Source organism: Euprymna scolopes, chromosome 10 (genome assembly GCF_053919585.1).
Source record: "Euprymna scolopes isolate OS-2025 chromosome 10, ASM5391958v1, whole genome shotgun sequence".
Lineage (NCBI taxonomy): Eukaryota > Metazoa > Mollusca > Cephalopoda > Sepiida > Sepiolidae > Euprymna > Euprymna scolopes.
Window position 1 is genome coordinate 93,808,587 of NC_136491.1, and position 22,887 is coordinate 93,831,473.

General features: G+C 34.3%; 1 pseudogene; it reads left to right on the plus strand.

The window, feature by feature from the left end:
- The first annotated feature begins 19,987 nt into the window (after positions 1 to 19,987).
- LOC145286577 (5S ribosomal RNA) lies at positions 19,988 to 20,106 on the plus strand (annotated as a pseudogene).
- Positions 20,107 to 22,887: the final 2,781 nt, after the last annotated feature.

The following is a 22,887-nucleotide window of genomic DNA, read 5'->3' on the forward strand; positions in this document are numbered from 1 at the left end:
CATGGTGTAGCTTACTTATATCTTCAGGACTTTATTTATTTTTTATTTATTCACTTATCTTTTATTTTTCCTGTATTTAAAAGAAACAATTTCTTCAGAGATAGATGAAATCTTAGCCATGTTGATTGCATGCCTGGGTGTAACCATTGGTTTAGGATGGAACAGAGAAGACTCCACCCTTTTTACTTTGTTAATGTCATTACAATAGCTGTTGCCTGGGTGTCTGTGATGCCAGCTGATTCTCAAATACCACCTTGGGCATTGCCAGACTTATGGATGAAACTGCCATAGACAAAAGTTGTCTACGATAGCAGAATTATTTTATTTTTTATTTTCAACAAGTAACGCATTTTTGAAATTGCTCCAGTTACTGCTGAGTTCTTGTTTTAAAAGTACTTGCACAGAAATGGCTCTCATGAACCTAATGTATTTGTACCCCTTCAACATAAATACCTCAACCAACCTGACTAGCAACAAAATCCCACCCCTTCACTGTAGAGGTCCCTAGTTTCTTTTCTCAAACTGCTTGCCTTTGGAATTTTTTGTCTCCTTGTTCTGTTTCCTCGAATGTACCAACGTGCAGGAATTTAAATGTAATGCGAACAAACATCTTGCTGCTCAACTCCTCTCCACTTCAATGGCAATATATTTTCTTTGGAATGATAAAAAGTAAGAAATAAACTTAAATTACTTGCATAACATTGTTATATGCTAAACTGGCTAATAACACTCCTCGACTTAAAATTCACAGACGATATGAATTCGAACAAATACATAGGAGATATTGCCAAAGTTGCTGTAAAGAAAGTAGGCTCTCTCTACCGTGCAAGATAACTACTAACACCTGCCAGTATCCTGTAGTTTTACAAAACCACCATTCGCCCATGTATTTTTGTATTTCCTTACTTTTCTCTCCCTATGTATTTCTTTGTTCTTCTATATATTTCTCGATTTATCCCATGTTCTTTTAACCTTTATTATCAACATCCTTCCTACTGCTATATACATATAGTCTATATCGATCTCGTTTCTAAGCTAATGGCATTATGTCAGCTTTTTTTATTGGTATTTAAACTTGGTTTTTCTCCTCTTCTGATGAGAGGAATTTGGCTTCAAAATGTCATGACCCAAAGAGGTTATTTTTCCCTTTTTCTTATTGATCTGATGATGTAATAAAGTTTTGATTCTAAATTTTTATATTTTATTTCTTATGCACAAATTATTTATATAAATGCTATGTTATATATTTCAGAAACGTACCATGGTTTCATTGTAATGGATTTGTTTTTTAAAAAGCTTTCAAAAAATCTAAACAAACCATCATCATCTCACTAAATGAAAAACAAATCGAAGAAAACTTAATTGTTTTTTCATATTGTAAGTTGATGATTTGTTTGAATTTTTAAGTCTTAAAATGCACAATTTTAAAATGTCAATTTTCAGTCTACAGACTCGAGATTTGACATAAGGGGTATTGAGATTTGGGAAAATTCTTTTAATCGATTTTCGGACAGAAATTTGGCTGTCAAAGGGTCAAAGGGTCAAAGTTCAACGATTTGACCTTTGAAAACTCTACCAAACTCTTCTGCCAATTTTGGGTCTAAACACTTGAAATTTTAGATGTAGGTTATTTGGACATGGATCAAACCTTCTGATTTTATTTGAGCCCAAGACAATAAATGTTAAGGGATTAAAATTGGGGTAAAAATTAAAAAACATTTGGACCTTTGCTGTCTCTACCAAGTTACTCAGCCAATCTTTGGTCTAAGCATTTGAAATTTTATATACAGTATAATCAAACATAAGGCAAGCTTTTTAATCGGTTTTTGGCTGAAAATTTGGCTGTCAAGGGTCAAAGTTCAAAAGATTTGACCATTGCAGTCTCTAGCAAACTAGTCAGCCAATTTTAGGTCGAAATATTTTAAATTTTACATAAAAGGTACTCAGACATGCAACAAGCTTTTTAATCAGTTTTTTGGGCGAAAATTTTGCTGCAAAGTGGTCAAAATTGAAAGAGTTGACCTTTGCAGACTCTACCAAACTCCTCTGCCAATTTTGTGTTTAAACACTTGAAATTTTAAATGTAGGTTATATATATATATATATATATATATATATATATATATATATATATATATATATATATATATACACACATAAAGTTATGACCAGTACATAGGGCCCGAGGAAAGCTGCTAGTCTAATATATATATATATATATATATATATATATATATATATATATATATATATATATATATATATATAGATTTAGATATCATTAGTTATCATTCCAAAACCAAAATACGTAGTTAATTCACTCATAAGTTATTATTCATTTATTTATTTTATTTCTATTTTTATTTTTTATACAAACGCCGAAAATTTTCTTTGTAGTATATCTTACAGGTGTTTCGTCGAATAGCAGAAGACCACTAAGCAACTTCTAAGAGACGAATAAAAAAAACTACTAGAAAGTTTATTGTATGGAATGAAAAAAAAAAACAAAAAGAATTTGAAGGAGAAAAAGAGATAAAAGGAAATGGAGATGTGTAAAATCTGGAAAAACATGAATTTAAAAGGAAAACATTTAGTTACTGTAGTGTTTATAGTCGTCACCCCCACCAAATAATTGAATTCAAACACACAATTCAACCGTCTTATGTCGCCATATGGGATTTCAGAAAGATCCATATATATATATATATATATATATATATATATATATATATATATATATATATATATATATATATATATATATATATGAAAAAAAGAATACGAAAAGTATAAAAGTTCATAACTTTTCTTTATTCGTTTTCTATTGGTGACGTGTAGGAATAAAAAATATTATTATGAGAAAAAATTAAAAAATTTTTTTTACAAGTACACTATTTTCAACCGATCTTTCGGTCTTCATCAATGTAGTGAAAGTGATGCGCACGTACGGGGAATGTGAGAGAGGAAGGGGGAGAGGATATAGCCAATGAGAAGGTATCACGTCAGTCTTAAATACATATACATATAAATACACAGATGCACACATGCATACAGTACACAAATACATATAAAAGAAAAATTAAATAGTAAATAAATATAAAGAAACGCGCATTTAACTGTCTAATATTTTGAATCCCAACGATAGTATTTATTCCAAGAGAGAAAAAAACCTCCAAAGGATATAAGACGTTATATATATTTAATAAGGAGTTTCCGCTTCTTTAGGCCAAAAGGCCACCTTGAGAATAAGGATTAATGAGTTCATCAGATGGCCGCCGAGACAACATGATTGAGCAGAATTTGATTATTTAAGAGGATGGTTCAACAAGAATTTATTTACATTGAACTTGAAAACGATCATGTTGCATTCAACTGGGAAGCAGCTCCATGGTATTGAGTTCCACAGATGTGTAGTTCTAGGAAAGAAACTCTGCTCATGGAAGCTTTGTTTAGTTTTAGGTACTCAGAGGGGAAAAATTATTTATATTATTGTTCTTTGTAACTGGGGACTATTTTTATTTTGTTTCTTTTATTTCATTCGAGAGGATCCAAAACCCAGTTATTTAAATAGCGGCATAAGCATTCTCATTTGTCTAAAAATCATTAAATAGCGGCATAAGCATTCTCATTGGTCTAAAAATCATTAAATAGCGGCATAAGCATTCTCATTGGTCTAAAAATCATTAAATAGCGGCATAAGCATTCTCATTGGTCTAAAAATCATTAAATAGCGGCATAAGCATTCTCATTGGTCTAAAAATCATTAAATAGCGGCATAAGCATTCTCATTGGTCTAAAAATCATTAAATAGCGGCATAAGCATTCTCATTGGTCTAAAAATCATTAAATAGCGGCATAAGCATTCTCATTGGTCTAAAAATCATGATTAATACGTTTGCTGTGGCCTCCTTTGTATGCTCTTCTTAGGTACATCTCTTTTTTTTCTCTCCATTTGTATGTGGGCGTTACTTTAGGAAGAGAAAAGAAAGCGAAGAAAAAGAAACAGCAAAGCAGAATGACAAGCAGGGAAGGGCAGTGGCTTAACATAACAATAATTAATTAGATTATAACCTATTTCGATTTCTCTTCAAACGACTTTAATGATTTAAGTTGGATTCTATTAAAGTATTAACTTAAAACAATAATTAAGAAGCTGTTAAAAAAATTATACATATGAATCATTACTTATCAAAGCCGAAAGTCACTAGAGTATAAGGTTAACGATATTGTTAGCTGGACGACGAATCGCATCATGAGAGGATTGAAAATGAGTGACAGAATGAACAGCATTAACTAACGGCTTGACAAGTATTTGTTGACATTGAACTTGAAAACAACCATGCTGTAGCCTGCAGATAAACAGTCCCGTGATAATATGTTCCGCAGAGGGGAAGTTCGAGGAAAGAAACTCTGTTCATGAAAATTCTGTTTGCCTTTTAGGTAGAAAGCGGGCGAAAGGAAAATTCTTTGTTGTGGTGGTAGAAAGACGAGTTTTGCTGTGAATATTTACTGAGATGCTTAAAAGCTCCTTAGTCGAATAATGGTAAATCATTCTTGTAAATGTTGTAATTAAACAATAAATTATTAACTAATCTATAACGTCAACTAAAAAATTTTGTGGTTAAATTTGTCATTCTGTTGCCCAAGCTCACGACTCCAACTTCATCACACTTCTGTCGAAGCTTACAACTCCAAAATCGCCTTGCTTTAAAAAACAAACAGATTTTTTATTCAAGCTGACAGCATCTCATTTGCATATGAGGAAACGAGAAATTTCATTACTTCACGAGACCCACCAGCATATAATGAGATTCTGCAGCTACTGCTGCTGCTATTATTATTTATTTATTTATTTATTTATTTAATTTTTGCCATTAACTGGACCCTACAAGCAGCACAACATTAGAGTTTTGTATCAATTTTTAACTATTATTATTTGCATACCAGGCATTTAATCACAAATTTAACTGATATTGATTTGGTTGGTCCATTTTATTGCAAATTAATACTTTTAGGATTATGTAATCCTTTAAGCATTGCAACCACATACACATTTCCCATTATTTTGGCCGTAATTTGAATATAGCATGAATAAATCAGCAAAATATTATGCTACTGCATGCTATAAGTTTCTAGTTCAGTTCGGGTCCAACATGGCGTCTATTGTAATACAATTTTAGTGTGAAATCTTAAATAAAAAATGCTTGTTACAAAAAAAAAAATAATTGAAAGCAGGAGTTGTTTCATATTTTTCAAGTCTTTATTGTTGTTAAAGCTGCAAGATATGTTTTTAAAGAGTTATCAGAAAGTCCTTAGTCAAGAACGGAATGTGCGTGATAATGCTAATAAAGAAACTGATGATCACTATTCAAGCATTGTCGAAATTTGAAATATTATTGTAGGGAAAATTGTAGTGTGCATGATTAGTGCGGGTGTCATTCGCTTAAGAAAAGAAAGAGAAAAAGTCTTAAACTCGAAACCTGCCCAACACGAGACAAAATCGTGTCTTATGCAAATTAAAAGTCAGCACTTCTTCAGCCGGCGACGATTTTTTTTTTTTTTTTTTTTTTTTTTGTCGCATCCACGTCGATTGCGATGTACTTTGCAATCTGGTGTTAGTTGAAGAAAGCTTGTTTGCGATAATGTCGAAAATGGGACAGGACAGATTTTTGTTACATGTGCTTTCGACGCGGTGAACTCGGTGATTGCTTTTTCTGTAACTCATAAATTGAACGATTAGAATTATAAATAAAGTCGTTAGAAGCTATACGATGCAAATAGTTTTTGCTTTTTATATTTATCTATTTTTTTTAATTTCATGCTTAAGTCTTTTTAAGATATACATCTTCATTCAGAGAAAACAGAAGTTTTTTCATATTTCTTACTCTGAAATAACTATTGTTTTCTCTAATGAAAATTCAAGATGAACATTTTTAAAATTGATAATATTTGTATTACTAGCATTTCATCCCGGCGTTGCCCGGGTGATTGGAGGTGTATGTTGAGCAAAAAAAAAAAAAAAAAAAAGCGGTCAATTTTTTTAAACTTTGCCCCCTATTATGAACCCTTAAAATTTGTTTTGGGCTCAAAGTTAAAATTTGCTTTGGGCTCAAAGTTATTAAGTTAGATCCATGCCCAAGGAACCTATATCTAAGATTTCAAGTGTTTAGACCCAAAATTACCGGAGAAGTTTGGAAGAGTTCTCAAAGGTCAAATCGTTGAACTTTGACCCCCTTAACAGCCAAATTTCTGGCCGAAAACGGATTACAAAGATTTGCATATCAAATTTCAAGTCTGTAGACTTAAAATTGACAGATTGATTGCGTTGGAAAATGTACACACACAAACACACACACACACACACACACACACACGTTCACTTTTTTATATATAATAGATATGACTTCTAACGACTTTATTTTTTGATTTAGAAAGAATAGAAATTGGATCTCAGGTTTACTTACCTTGTAACTCTTGCTTCTCTTATTTTGTCCTTTAGTTCTCACATTCCATATATTCCAAAAGCGATGTTTCTGATACAGAGAGGGAAATTGCTGCTTTCTAGGTCAAAATATATTCATATAACACTTATCATTTGCTAGCTGAAGTAGTAGTTTTTATCTCTTTATCTTAAGCGATTTCAATAAAATATAATTTAATATTTAAATTTTTAGCAATGCTTAAAAAAAAAAGAACGCTCATCAATAACAACCAATTGTCTATCTCTATCATAATTGCAAAAGCTATTAAAATATTAGTTGAATAACAACTGTATGCAAGATGGCCGCCATCAGTTATGCAAATTAAAGTGAACTAATTTGCATATTTTAAAAGTATATCGAATATGCAATAATATTTATATGCAGTAAAAGTGTTCATGATCAATAGTTTAAATGCAATTATCACTCTTAATATCGCATATGTAACTATTATATGAAAAAAAAACCTCCCAAAACGGTTTGATTATATTAAGGTGTCACTACTTATCAAGGCTTAAATACTACTCGAAGATAAAGGTTAAATGAATATTAGGTGATAATTGGTATCGATGGTGATGATTGGATGGAGTTGTATTATTCAAAGAGTTTATGCTGAGCTGCCTCCATAAATAATTAAATTCTACCTAAATTCCACTACTACTAATCACTATGTTGTTGTCTTACTGAGCACCTTACCCTTATCCTCTAGTAACCTTCCGGTCTTAATAAGTGGTAACGCCCTTGTAAAAAATAGTGGCTCAACAAGAACTTGAAAAAAATGTTGTAGTTAGCTGGGAAGCAGCCTTGTCGTATTGTGTGCCACAAACAGGCTGTTCTAGGAAAGAAACCTTGCTCATGGAAGTTGTGTTTAGTTTTAAGAAGAAAGAGAGAAAGGGTTTTAGTGGCTGTACCTAGGTGAGTTTTCTTGAATGTCTTGCAGGGGGAGAAGACCATAAATTGAAGCTCAGTTGAGAACCTGCCATGAAATAACGATAGAACAGAAAAAGACTAGCAACGTCTCTATCGTGAGAAAGAGGTTGTAGGAAGACGAAAACGACATTGCTCACTAGATTTCAATGTACATTTTGTGCTCTGTCAAAGCAGGAAAGGGTATCTGAATAGCACCTTCTCAGATATGGCAACACTAGAGCACTCCGTCTTAAGACATTTATATAGAGCGATAGAATGATCTAACTAATTTTCTAATGACCTTGGCAACAGACTTGGTGTTAGTCTTTCGTTTTTAGGTTCGGATTGAAGGTCAGTTGTAAGAGGTTGTCAAAGTAGGGGGCTTCCTCAAGACAGGTGCCATTTATTTCAATTGAGGCCAATGCTGAAATATATTATTGTAAAACAAAAAAATTAAATAAAAAAAAACTTCCAAGCAACGTTGGGGTGATACACCTAGTGTATATATATATATATATATATATATATATATATATATATATATATATATATATATATATATATATATATATATAGCCAGTAGAGTTTAGTTTCCTAGAAGTACATCCAATGAAACAACACGTGTCTACCAAAATAGTGCTCAATGAGTGAACAGAGCATGTATATTAATTTTATTTATACAAACATTAATGGCTACATATGTGCATACATGTTTCTGTAATCACCCACGTTGGGGGATTACGTCTTCAGGCCAAGAACTACCTTCAAAAGTGACATTTCCACCAAATACATTTTTCTACTTCGTTTATCAAGTTAAAAATACAACCTGGGTGGGAGTCAAAAAAACAAAAAACGGTAAAAGGATGAGTGAGGTCTCTGAAGATGATAAACATCTTTTTTCTTTTCCCCTTCCCCCATGTAACCTAACTTTTGGCTTTTTATGACATAGGGTACTTGAGAGTTTAGTTTTCTTGTCTTAGAGTCTGTAAATTAATAACCTTAGCTATGGTCAACCAAGTACTGACCGGTGCCATTTTAATCTACCTCCACCCACACATACACGCAACACACACATAACACATCCATACACAGACACTGCCAACACACACATATACACATTAATCAATATATTCAAAAGCGAATCCATGCTGAACACTCTTTGTTTTATTTACTGAAACTAGACAATGATTCTGAAACTACACAGAGGATAAAGTAAAAGTTACATTAAGGTAAATAAAAAAATATAAATAAATAAAAATAAAAATAAAATACATAAATAAATAAATAAATAAATAAATAAAAATAAATAAAAAATATAATAAAAAATAAAAAATAAATAAAATAAAAAATAAATAAATAAAAAAATAAAAAAATAAAAAATAAAAAAATAAAAAATAAAAAATAAATAAATAAGAATAAAGTAAAATTAAATTAAAACAAATAAACCAACAAAATGTGAATAAATATAAACCCAAAAGTTTTCTAAACCCCACATGTACCTATATGCGTGTATCAATACACTTATAAATGTCTAACATTTATCTACACCCGCGCATATATACACACACACATTACAGACATACAGAGACAAATAATAGTATTTTTCTTTACTTATGCAGCGTGGTAACATCTTCGTATATGCAATATTATGCCACCCGACTACAGACGGGTGTACATATATATACATATATATATACATATATATATATATACATACATATACACATATATACACAAACACACACATACATACATACATAAATACATACATATACATATATATATATATATATATATATACACATACATACATATAAACACCCACACAACAGACATACATATACATATCAACACATACATACATATATAACATACATATAAACAACATTCGGACATCCATACATTTTTGTAATCTATATTGTTACAACAATTCTATACGAGGCAGCCTATTCTAATAGTTCAGAAATATACGTGTGTATACATACATCTACATACAATAGACACAGAGACACATCCACATACAAACATACACACCGATACATAGATACAGATATACATATATATAAACATACAAACATACATGCATACGTAAAATACACCTATATATCCAAAGTCACACAAATATAGACATATATATATATATATATATATACATGCATACATGTACCGTGCCACCAAATGATACATCTAAAGTAGAAACAGACATGAATACACCTACTGTATAAATTCACTTTTTCTATCAAATTCCACATCTCTAGTTATGTTTCATGGCCCCTTCCGCTTGTTACACTTTCTTAAGTTGTAGGTTTTTACCGTAAAAATTGACACTACGTAAAAATTTATATTGAATTCAGCATGAAGTTCATAGGGTTATCCTCATATTTAACAAAGATTCTTTCGATGGTAAGGCAGATATACATAAGATGTATCACGACACAATAATAATATATAATAACATATGACAGAAATCAGAGTATTTAGGTTATATAAACCTAGTATATAAGCTTATATATTGTAGTACTTACCTTCATCTTTGCTTATTCACACTAATACCCTTATTCCTTTCTCTTCCATTCACCCTTCATTCCTTACTTTCTTTCATCTATTTATTTCTTCTATTTTTTTTTTTTTTTTTTTTTTATATTAATAAATTATTTTTCCTACCCGGGTCTATAAAGATCATATATCCATACATGCACACACCCAAAAATATCCATATCCATATGCAATATATATATATTACATAGGCATCACCACTTATCAAGGCCAAGGGGCCACTCGAGGATAAGGGTTAAAGAGTGTACAGTAGAAATTGGACAATAGAGTAACCGTTAGTAATGAGATTCGGTAAATTTGTTAACTCATATGGAACGGCTCATCAAAAGCTTGTTTACGTTAGACTTGAAGACAACCATATTGTAGTCAGCTGGAAAGCAGAAAAACGGAAGACAATTCCATAGGCGTGCAGTTCTAAGAAAGAAGCTTTGCTCATGGGATCTACGCTTAGGTTTAGACACAGATAAAGAGTGGGGGAAACTAGTGATAGTGTTTTCTGCTAGACGGATGTTTTTTGTGAAAGGATGGAGCTCAGCCGAGCTGCCATGAAAATAACGATACAGCAGAGACAAACTCGCAACATCTCTTCTGTGAGAAAGAGGTTGCAGGGAAGAGAAAAGGACATCCCCCACAAGACTACGAAGTCTATTTTGAATTCTATCATATATATATATATATATAGACACTTTTTCTCTGTGCGTGAGTTCGTTCCCTATAAATTCGGAAATGGTTAGGCCGATTTTTTTAAATTTTACACAAATATACTTTATGTGTCTGGGAACGTCCTTAGATAGGTTTTGTATCGAAATGCCCCCAATAAGTATCAAAATCGATAATCGAAGGAACAATCTGATTTTGATCAAAATTAATACTCTGATACAGCATAAAATCACAAGTGCATCTGAGAAGTGTTATCACCGCACAAGCATAAAGGCAAGGTGTATAAAATCAACAGTAGATTCTTTGATAAGACAGGGAATGTTTCTGTTTAGAACACAATTCAACTATGGTACTTAACTTTAGCATTTTAATTTTTAATTTAAGTCATTATATATAAAATAATTTTATAAAATCAACAGTAGATTCTCTACAGTGCAATATAGACTACAATGTATTGTGGACTATGTAACTGCGAGGAGGCATCTGAAGTTTCCTCCGGGTACATCGTATTAGGTCACTGACTAGAGCAGGCAATTTCTCTGATTTTGATGACAATAAAGTATTGAAAGTGTTGATTATTCTTTGATCCTTATTGAATCCCGGACAACGTTGTGTCTCTCTGCTAATATATATATATATATATATATATATATATATATATATATATATATATATATATATATATATATATTCTTTTTTCATTAAAAGTTGAAATTGGGTTACTGAAAAGTGACATAATAAATAGTACAGAATTGATTCTACATAAGGTATACTCGCCTTATTTACTAAGTGATTGCCATGGTAATTAGATCAAATATCAAATTAAAACATGTTAAAAGAAAGTGACTTTCTTAAGTCATAAATAATTCATTGCCTCACCTAACATATTTGCTAAACACCAGATGTCCTCAAATTCACTGTCAACCACTTCATGGAATCATTCAACTTTTATTTTGATTTTTTTTTTTTTTTTTTAGATAATGATGATGATGATGATGATTATTATTATTATTATTTTTTTTTTTTTTTTTTTTTTTTTACTCACTAGGAATTTTCACACAGGTCATCATCTAAGATTGCCAATAACCTGTGGTGTTCCTTGAAGTTTAGGTGAACAACAAGTCTCCCCAGATATCCAGTATCTTCGATAACCTTCGCCAATGATTGTGAATTATCGCAAGTGCCGTTTCTAATTGATTTCTCACTGGCAAAAATCATTGAAATTTACGTGTCAATAAATCTCCCCAGTTTTTTTTGGGTTTTTTTCACACTCATCTAACCGAAGTCTGGTTAGTGATTTCTCTCCTCGGTCTTTCCATCCGCCTTTACACTCCATAACTATTTGATGTGGTGCCAATTGATACCAGCTCCACAACTTTATTATTTTTTTTGGGGGGGGGATACAGTTAATTTAAAATTTTTCGGTTTCAGTTTTCTTGGTTCCGTGTGGGGTTCTGCTATCTTTTTTTTTTTTTTTTTTTTTTACTTCTATTGCAGTTTCTATACATCCAGTTAGTATTTGTAGCTCATGTAGGTTAGTTCCTGCATTCATGGGTTTTTCTTAAGATTTCAGTTGTTTTCAGCATTACCGTCTGCTGTATAGTCTCAGTTTTCCCCCGATTCTTATTTCTCCTTGTCTTTTTCCCCAAGTTCTTTAAGACTAATCATTATTATATCACTCACTAGGAGTTGTCACAAGCTATCATCAAAGAATTCTCGTTGAGAACAACCTGTGCCATTCCCTGGAGTCTGAATGACAAGTCTCCCTAGATTTCATGTACTTACCACCTATTTTGATAACTTTCGTTGTTAGTTTGCATTATCAAAAGAGCCGTTTATCATCGATTTTTCGTTGGCATTGGCAATTAGTCTTCACTGGAATTTGGGTAGCACTAAGCGTCCCCAGGGTACAAGTCCTCTTCACATTCATCCAGTGGAGGTCTAGTTAATGCTTTCTCTCCTCAGTCTTTCCATTCTCCTTAACCCTCCTTGATTATTTGGTGTGGCACTACTTTATGCTGACTATAATTTTTTTTTTTTTTTGCTAGGGTTCGATAGGGTTGGGGGGGGGAGTAACTTACAATTATATAGTTTCCGTTTTCATGATTCCATGTGGGGTTTCTTTGTGTTTTACATCTATATCAGTTTTTATTTCTGTTATTATTATTATTATTATTATTATTATTATTATTATTATTATTATTATTATTATTATTATTTGATGGCACATGGAAAAATTTTCAAATTCAACCCTTCAATTTTTTCTGGAATGGGGAAGGCCGGCAGAAAACTATTATACTATTAATACCACTAGCAGTCATATATTTTTGCTAGGATACATGGCGAACAAACATATACTACCCTGACCTTCATCCCAACGGAGGAGGTAATGTCTGGGAGGATGGTCGTATAACAACAGAATGACGATTATCCCACAAAAGTAGGAGGTAATCCCTGCTGAGTAGTATCATGACAACAGAACAAAAACTACACGACACCCTACCCACAAAAAAGGAGAAGGTAATGCCTGAGAAAATGATATCATGATATCAAAGCAGATATTATACTGCCCCTACCTCAGCCAAAGAAAAAGATAATGCCTGGAAAGATGGTCTCATGACAATAGAACAGACATGACACTCACCTTTAAATTAAACATTGAAAGTTAGTACATTTTTTTAAAACTTAAAAAAAAAAAAAAAGAATTTTTATCAATGTCAAACATTCACCCACTAACTCAGATATTCTTAAACAGTTAAACCTAATTTTCCAATGTCTCCCTTGAATTGTATGTTTATGAGTTTTGTCATCTTTCAATCTCAATATTACATTCCAATTTCCATGTTTAGAAAGTTGTGCTCAGACCTGACTGCAATACTTACTATGAAGTCATATTAAGTTTCTGAATTTTGAGGATGAGGATTGGTTATTCATATTATTTGGCTTCTTCGAACTACTGTTCTCATCTTGAGTGTTATTTTCACAATGCTTTGGCCGATGTAATCTCCAATCTGCTTCAAGTATATCTTGTCAGACTCGGAAATTTTTCTGTTTAACTCAGGAATCGGCATAGAATTTCGAACAGAACCCTTTATTTACTTCACGGGGGTGGGTGGGAGTAGCGTGCTTGCGTTCTGTCAGCCATGACTAGAATAAAAGTCCTAAATAATTCACAATTGTATTTTTCAGTCGCCCACACCGAAGATTGAACCTTCTTTCCCGAGTTCGACAAGATACACCTAAACCAGGTTGGAGGTTGCATCGACCGAAACGTTGTGAACAGATGAGAACAGGAGTTTGAAGAATTCAAATAATACGAAAATAACGTTTGGTTCCCTTGAAATGATTTTTTGGACAATCATTCTATTTTCCCTCAATAGAATAAAAAATATGGTTATTAACTTTAAATGCATCAATAAAATTAACTCTCAAATCGCATTCTTTATTTACTCATTTGATTTCTTTTATTGTTGAATATATATATTCAACTTGTGTAGATTTTTTTGGTTGATTTTTTAAACGATGATACGGTTAATAGCATCTTCCACCTTGAAAATCTTTTTCTTTAGAAAATCGCCTATTTTTTGAGACGCAAACAATTATTATTGATTTATTTATTATTTTATTTTAATATTGATATATTCATTATTTTATTTTACTTATATTATATTCGACTTTAATATTCCTGGGCAACCAAGAATGAGGCAAAAGAAATCTGTGGTATCAACCGAATGAAAGCATTACAGTGAGATTTATACAATGGCAAGACATGGTCTTTATCACCTCCTAAAAGCATTCTATGCCGATTCCTGAGTTCGACAGAACACAGGATATTGAGCAATTCTTTGGCATGAACAACGAGCATAGAAGACTGATCATTAACAAGTATAAGGTAGTCGACCACAGGTATCAATATTTTGAGAAAATCTTGATGGAGGAGTTTCCCTGTGAACAATCCTGTCCAAGGTGGTGTACACTTAATCACAGCTACTGAAGTCTCTTTGACATTGTGAACAACAGGTAAAGAGACAGGTCTTGACCAAAATGCAGCATTCCTGACTTTAGTGCACTTTCTGAATGACTGATGCAGCTGTTTGCTCGGATAATTGCAGAAAAGAAGATTGACTGGAACTGCAGTACCACAGTGTTAGAGAGCCAATCTTTAAGCTGAATAGCAGTCCAGCCGAATGCAGCAACTAAAGACTAATTTGGCTTCTTTCATATATGATGAAAATTTTTAAGCTAATCTTTGAGCAAAGTATACAGGAGATTGCCAGAATTATACAAAATCACTGCAGATTCATTAAAGAGTGCGACACAAGAGATGCCATCCACGCCATGTGGCTCTTGATGGAGAAGTGTGCCAAGAGGTAGAAACTGTTGCATAATTCCTTCCTTGACCTGGAAAATACCTTCAATCATATGCAACATGAGATCTGGTACATACTTTGACACCAAGGTTAGCTGAGTCAAATTATTCACTGAAGAGGTATGGTTCGATTAACGAAGATGATTTGACACCACTAGTCTTCTTCAGAAGAGTGGAAACTTTGTCAATGCTAGCATCTCAAGATTATACTGGGACATTTTTTTTTTTACATGGAGTTCACCACTTATCAAGGCCGAAGGGCCACTCCGGGATAAGGGTTATTGTGTGTACAGTAATCAATGGGATAGTGTAGTAATAGTATTGGAGAATTGATAAAGTGTCATTAGTTAAAGGGGCGGTTCATCAGGAATTTGTTTGTGTTGGACTTGAAAACACCCAGGTTGAAGTCGGGAGGGAAACAGGCAAGCAGAACAGAGTTCCACAGGCGTGCAGTTCTAAGAAAGAAGCTTTGTTCATGGAATCTACGTTTTGATTTAGGCACAGATAAAGAGTGGGGGAAATTATTGACGGTGGTTTCAGCTAGTCGTGTGTTTTTTGAAAACGATTGGCGAGGGGGGACCAGAGAATGGAGCTCAAACGAGCACTTGCCATGGAAATAACGATAGAACAAAGATAGGCTCGCTACGTCTCTTCTGTGGGAAAGAGGTTGCAGGGAAGAGAAGAGGGTATCCCCCACCAAGCTACGAAGTCTATTTTGTACTATGTCAAGGCAGGATAGGCTGTTTTTAGCAGCTCCTTCCCAGATGTGGCAGCAGTACTCCATCCTTGGACGTACTTGGCTTTTATATGGATAGAGAATTGCATCATTAGTGAGATATCTTCTGGAGCGGTAGAAGGATTCCACCATTTTCCCAGCAACCTTGGCCACAGACTTGATGTACGTGTTCCATTTAAGATCAGGAGTAAAGGTCAAACCCAGAAGCTGGGGATCAGAGCGTTTATGATGTAGAGCTAGGAGCTTGGTCTTAGATGCATTAAAGGTAACTAGCCACCTCTTCCCCACTGTACCACGCGCTCAAGATCAGAGGAGAGAGAATTAGAGAGAACATCATCATTTACGGCCTTTGATGTGTTGCCATAGATAGTCGTGTCATCAGCATAGATGTCAACGAAAGATTTTAGTATGTGTTTTGGGAGATCATTGATGTAGATCAGGAAGAGAGTTGGGCCCAGGATGGACCCCCGAGGGACTCCAGCATTAATTCTGTGGGCCTCTGATTTTTGCCCATCAACCACTACTCTTATGAGCCTATCAGAGAGAAATGATTTAATGATCGAGAAAACATTTCCAGTTTTACCGTAGCTGAAAATCTTGCGTAGTAGGCCTTTATGCCAAACCTTATCGAAGGTCTTGTATATATCAAGAGCAATTGCGCTAGATATGAAGCCTTTGTCGAGAGATTCACTAATCCTATGAGATATAACTGTTAGCACATCTGCTGTAGATCTAGCAGAACGGAAACCATATTGCGTATCGCTAAGAAGGTTATTTCTGTTGAGGTGGTTGACTACTTCTCTATTTATTGTGGATTCCAGCAACTTACTTACTTATGACACACAGGAGACTTATTGGTCTGTACTGAGAGGGAGATGACTTATCACCTGAATTCTTAAATACATGGCATACTGATGAGGTTTTCCAGGGTGTTGGGAAGCACTTCTCCTTAAGGCAACGCTTAAACAGTTTGGTAAGTATGGGGGCAAGTTCTGGTTGTAATTTTTTTAACACTATAATTGGAATACCGTCAGGACAAGTTGCTTTACTGGAGTCAAGGTTCTTGATTAGCTAGGCGACCTCATGCACAGATATTTGTATGTTGCATAGCGTGTTGTCTGTTATAGGAGGGAATATGGGGAGTTGATGGCCTTCGTCGCACAGGGTAGAATTTGCCGCAAAGTTCTTGGCAAATAGTTTGACCTTGTCGGATGCTGTCGAGATGACCTCTGGTCCATTGATAATTGTTGGGATAGAATGCACATTTCTGTTCAGTATCCTATTTGCTATTTGCCAGAACTGGTGGGAACCAAGCTGCTGCTCAGCTACTTTGGATTTAACGGATTGAGCATATAGTTCCTGCCTTGACAGAGTACAAAATAGACTTCGTGGTTTAATGGGGGATGCCCTTTTCTCTACCTTGCAACCTCTCTCTCACAGAAGAGACGTTGCAAACCTATCCTTGTTTTATTGTTATTTCCATGGCAGGTGCTCGTCTGAACTCCAGTCTCTGGTCCCCCCTCGCCAATCTTTCACGAAAAACACCCGTCTAGCTGAATCCACTGTCAAAAATTTCCCCCACTCTTTATCTGTGCCTAAATCAAAATGTGGATTCCATGAACAAAGCTTCTTTCTTAGAACTGCACGCCTGTGGAACTCTGTTCCGTCTGCCTGCTCCCCACCTGACTACAACTTGGATGTCTTCAAGTCCAACATAAACAAATTCCTAATGAACCGCCCCCTTAAGTAAACACTTCATCAAATCTCCACACTAACGTACTGTACTTGCAATAACCCTTATCCCTGAGTGGCTTCCGGGCCTTGATAAGTGGTGACCACCGTGTAAAAAAAAAAAATAGTTCCCTTGCATTTTTTATTACTCTTTTACATTGGACATGAGTGGAAGCGAACGAGAATAAGGGTTGCATGAAAGCAAGCAAGTTAAAAATACGTGAGAGAGATAGAGAGAGTCTATAACGGAATTCTATTTTCCCTGGTCATATGTTACATCAGGGGTATCCAAAGTTCAGCCCATGGGCCAGATCCGACCATCCAAGTTTTTTACTCTGGATCACAGCGCTTTTATGGAAAATGTAAAAATTTTCAGGAAAAACCTTTAAAATAGAAATGTGTGAAAATAGTGTAGTGGTTTTTCTTTTTGTTCAAGAAAAGAAGATTAAAAGAATGAGGTTTTGGAATAGAAGATTATAAGAATGAGGTTTTGGAATAGAAGATTAAAAGAATGAGATTTTGGAATATCAGTTTCACTAAAAAGCAAAACTAATCAGCAACGCAATATAAAATACGTCTTCTTGTATGGGTATGTCACGTTTTTTTTTTTTCTTCATCTTGACTCTCTGCTGCCGACCCATGTTTTCACCTGTCTTCTGCATATTGCATCCAAGACAAGTTTCTCTTTTTAAAAAAAGGTTGCGGCATCTATCTATGTATCTATAAAAGTAAAAATGTCTGTGTGCGTGTCTGTGTACATTTCCTTACTAAATTACTCTGTCAATTTTCCCTCTAGAGACTTGAGCTTTGACATTAGGGAAAATCTTTTTAATCAGTTTTCGGTCAGAAATTTGGCTGTCAAGGGGTTAAAGTTCAACTCTACCAAACTCCTCCGCCAATTTTGGGTCTAAACACTTGAAACTTTAGATGTAGGATACTTGGATATGGATCAAACTTTTTAATTTGATTTGAGCCCAAAACAAATGTTAAGGGGTCAAAATTGGGGGTCAAAGTGAAAAAGAATTTGGCCTCTCAGCCAATTTTTGCTCTAAAGATTTTAAATTTTACATAAAGTGTATTTAGACATAGGGCAAGCTTTTTAATCAGTTTTTTGCCGGAAATTTTTGCTGCCAATGGGTCAAAGTTCAAAAGATTTGACTTTTGCGCTCTCTGGCAAACTATTCAGCCAAATTTTGGGTCTAAACATTTGAAATTTTACATAAAGGGTATTCAGACATGCAGCAAGTTTTTAATCAGATTTTTGGGCAAAAAGTTTACTGTCAAGAGATCAAAGTTGAAAGAGTTGACCTTTTCAGACTCTACCAAACTCCTCCGCCAATTTTGGGTCTAAACACTTGACATTTTAGATATAGGTTACCTGGACATGAGTCAAACTTTTTAATATATACATATGCACATAAAGTTATGAACAGTACATAGGGCCCGAGCAAAGCCGGGCTGAGCTGCTAGGACAAACTACTGCAATAATACATTTGTGATGGATCCCCTCCTCCTTCCATATGGTTATGTCAGAAATTCATTAATTTGATGATTCTAAATGAACTAAATAATACTAATAGAATAATGACAGAGTTCAATTATTTTCGAATGTTAATCTTTTAATTGAAAATTCTACACTGAGACTTTAGAAACAAATGGCCTAGTTGTATAGTTATTCATCCACTGTTTTTTGGTCAATTTATTTTTTTAATTTTGGCCTGTGTAGCCCTAAAATATCAGCAATATGATCCCCCACCCCATTCAAAAACTATTGAAAACAATGTGTTATATCAAAAGAGTAACATGTGTTATATCAAAAGAGGAACATGTGTTATATCAAAAGAGTAACATATGTTATATCAAAAGAGTAACGCGTGTTATATCAAAAGAGTAACGCGTGTTATATCAAAAGAGTAACATGAAAGTTACATTCGCCATCTATTTTACCATTTCTAATTTTATGAGTATGTTTTAAATTCAATACAAACAAAAAATAGTTCTAATCTATGGGTAATTAGTCATCCAAAAAATGTATTCTTACGCATTCTATGACGATATAAACCTATTTTTCTATTAGCAAATGATTTTCTTGTGATTTGGATAAGTTTCTTGTAGAAAAGTCTCTACGCTATTGTTGTATTCAGCATATCTTCCAAACTGCACCGGTTGGGCAGTAGAGAGCAGACATTCGCAGATGATTGGGTCAGTTTTGTAGCCTCACCTGGTCGTAACAACTTTTGATCGCTCCATTCCTGTTCTCAGGCGGTTTCCACTGAAGCCAGGGTGCTTCTGAATGAAGAAGGAGGGCTTCAGAAAAAGAGATTTCCATGCTGATCAGATAGGGACCATTCTCTATCCGTCTGATTGTAGTTGTAGTCTGGCCTCTTCCTGAGATATTGGTAGGGGTTCGACATATCTGAGGAAGCTTCTCAGGAATCACATCACTATTCCTGTCAAGTAATACTCACTATTACCAGTGAATAAAATGAGCGATGTCCATAAGCTCAACAAATGTTTGGGATTATAGACAAAATATATTTCTGGTCTATATATGGCATAATCACATTGACGTACCGGTTCCTGTCAGATCACCGAAGTTAAGCAACGTTGAGCCTGGTCATTACTAAAATGGGTGACCAATTTGGGAAGTCCAGGTGCTGTATGTAGGAGGACGTTAACACCTCCCTGCAAAAAGTTGCAAAAACCTAACGTCGTCATCTCCTCTAACAGGGATATACTGGGGACCGCTTGTGAATTTCATACTCCCATGAAACTTCCTCCTTCGGAAGAAGCTGGTTAAACTCTGTATACGGTTGGTGCTGACTGCACACACACACACACACACACACATATTTCTGGTCTGTGATTAATTTGAAGTGTCATCCAAGAAAATTTCCTTAAATATTTTACAATAACATAAACCTATTTTTTCTATTACCAAATGCGTTTGTTCTGATTTGGATAAGTTTCTTGAAGAAAAAAAAACTATATAATTGTCTTAGAGAAGTGGTTATGATTCGTTCGGCTGCACCCATCTCAACAACGTGCATTAGAGCATGGTCTTGTATTGAAATGGTGGCCTTTGTAATTTGTTGTTTTCTTTTTTCTTTTACTTTTTTTTTAAATGCTTTCATTCCTCAACAGATGATGGAAATTTAATTATCGTCATTAAGGGGTATATTTTATCTCAGAATAATGGAATTCATCGAGCATAATGATGGGCGAACATTCTTCAGGCTTGACATGGTATGAATAGATTGTTTGACACTGGCAGGCTGAGAAATAGGCTTAACAATTCTGGGTCGGGCTCACTGATTATATAACGCAGTAGTTTTAATCTTTTTCTCTAAAAGTAACATTTATCCTTATTCAGTGTTAGTTTATACCATTTCACACTCATCATATGTCATGCAACATTTTTTTTTATTTCATGATCAAATTGATCTTTTCCTGCACACGGTCACACTATCAGTCTTATTCAAGATTAATTTGTCAACTATGCACTCAAAATTGATCACACTGTTGGTTATCCCTGTTGGCTCTATATATTAACAATTAAATCTGTTGAATCAATTGCAAGCTATCATCCCCGATTTATACTGACTAGGCTGAGAACTGAATCTCCATCGTTTTTTTTTTTACTACAAAAAAAAAGATTAGTATGAAATTGGAAATTGATGAATTCCCTCTGTAACGTTACCCAACACGTTGTAGCCTCAGTCGCAAAGTAGACAAAGAATAAAAAAGAACTTCAACTCCTTTTGTTTTTGTTGTACAACGACATTTATTTCCTCATTCTCCCGCCACGTGTAACTTCTTGTTACAGCTGTGTCGTCTCGATGTGATCGTCTTCTCGAATGTGCTCTTGAACGTCATCTACATCTCTAACGTGATCGTTTTCTTGAACGGTGTTTTTTTTATCGTATTCTTTTTCTTTACTGCGACATTATTTCAGTCATGGTTCAGTAATTGCACATAGCCGTCCATGCTATGCCACTCCTCTTTCCTGGCTTACTATAATTAATATAAGAATGCGTTTAATCTGGTTATCAGACGCTTGTATATTGCTTTATGTTGAACATACACAATCAGCAGATGAGGACATGTATACTGCGGTCACCTGGCTCTGATTGTTGAAATTACATCTGGTAATAAACTATCGTATCAACATGAGCCGCAGAATGGATCCAAATAATAAGTTTCCGAACACATTTGGAAAAGTGAAAAAAAAGGTGTGCTACTATGTGTATTATAGATACACAGGTAAAGGAGTACATTGATAAGAATCGATCTGCACTGCGTTTTTTATGAATAATGTCTTATAAGACGATACTCTTTTTAATAGGAACTTTTACAGAAGTGGACAATAAATCATTATTTCTATTGTATGTAAACACAGTTTCTTAATAATAAAAGTGTTGCCTATTCATCACCTTAGAAATATACATAGACTCTTGTACACCTTGTGCTTAGGACGTAAAAGAACAGACACAAAATAAATTGATACATATAATTCAATAACTTGAGTGTTATTTCTTCCGCCCGTCACACCAATAATTTCCTGGGTAGGGTTAACACTTTTGTCCAGACTTCCAACTTCCAAACTTCTGTATACGTAACGCACCTTCTCTCAACACCCAACGAACTTCTGCTAATTCAACTTATTTCTTCGAAATCCAACTTCAAAATGAACGTCCCTTTAAAAAATCAACCCTCTTTTATCTCCAACGAGAAGCATCTCATTTGCATATCGGGTGGTCACATTGCAGGCATATAAAGAGATAAGGCAGCCATTTTTGTTTCTTTCTTCTTCATTCATTTCATTCCACGACCGACCCGTTGAATTATGCACACGAGCTAATTAGGTAAGTCGCACGTTTCCCTACATTACGTTTCCCTAACATTACGTCTGTATCTATCATATTTTGTAGTGAGCTTACGGAATACGCTATTTATGTATCAGTTTAAGATTTTAAATTTATTAAGGGTCACTTAAAATACATAAAAGAAGGGGAGCTAATCAGATGTGCATATCTCAACTCTCAATTTTGTTACACACGCCGATCAGCTTTCCATCGTCTAAATGGAAGTTGGAGTTTGGGATATTGAAATGGTGTCCCCTCTTCCCTACAGCAAGTCATTTCAATGTGGGTTCTTCTTTGTAGGTTGCGTTACATATTCAAGTTCACGTGTTTATTTCGCAATTCATGGGCTGTTAACATAATGTTACACGAATGACCCGGTCTAAGCCGGGTTGACATGCTAGTATATATATGTGTATAGGTGTATATATTATGTCAGGTCATGTCATGTGCTACTGGTACCATGTAACCCAGTACTACCTGCCTCATGGTAGGGTCACCGGCGACTAAACTGGTTCCCCCACCAGACTTGTTTGGTGAGGAGGGCGGCTAGTCTCCCTAAAGGATTAAAAACAAGACCTTCTA